At 50.9% G+C, this 672-nt stretch overlaps 1 protein-coding gene across 2 annotated transcripts in view; it reads right to left on the minus strand.

The window, feature by feature from the left end:
• Nucleotides 1-672, minus strand: part of VSTM2A (V-set and transmembrane domain containing 2A) — a 25,543-nt gene that overhangs the window by 24,241 nt on the left and 630 nt on the right. The gene's annotated exons all lie outside the window — the stretch shown is intronic.

A 672-nucleotide genomic window follows, 5' to 3' on the forward strand; every position in this document is an offset into this window, starting at 1 on the left:
GGTTCCCGCAGCGGCCGGGCTGCTTGAAATGCAAGGCGCGCCTTTCGGCGGGGGGGGAGGAAGGCGACGGGGGGGGGGGGGGGGGGGGGGGGGGCTTCAAAGAAGGGGATTTTGTCTTCTTCTCTCCTTTTTTTTTTTTTTGGGGGGGGGAGCAGCAATACACGTAGTCACAGAATCGAAATGAAGGTCTGACTCGGAGGATTGCAGGGTAATGGGAGAGGAAAGGGGACGCAGCGCGAAAGGAGACTGCAATGTTTTAAGGGAGGTAGTAGATTTAGCCGTCCGGTACTTGGTCTGAATGCGATAGTTATGCGTGCACGGGTAGGTGTTTATTGTATGCATACATGCATCGATATAAACATGGACAACCCAAACACATGTATGTCCATCCACAAACACCCCTTTACTCTTCTGCAAGGTGCCTGTCATTTCCCTCTTTGCAATCAAGTAAAGAAAGCCTGTTTTATTCCCACTTTGGGGAAACTTCTCACTTCTCTTCCTATTTACAGACAATTTTTAAGCTAAATGTAAACCTGATGCTTGCTGTCCTCGTCTCCCATCCATTGTGGTTGTTTTCCTTCTTTTTTTCTCTTCTGCCTTGTCCGTCGTCCGTCCCCCCCCCCCCCCCCCCCCCCCCCCCCACCTGTCCTCCTCGTTTTTTTCTTTAAAAAA

The sequence above is a fragment of the Haliaeetus leucocephalus genome, unplaced genomic scaffold (assembly GCF_000737465.1).
Source record: "Haliaeetus leucocephalus isolate CR32 unplaced genomic scaffold, Haliaeetus_leucocephalus-4.0 Scaffold3, whole genome shotgun sequence".
In the NCBI taxonomy this organism is placed as follows: domain Eukaryota; kingdom Metazoa; phylum Chordata; class Aves; order Accipitriformes; family Accipitridae; genus Haliaeetus; species Haliaeetus leucocephalus.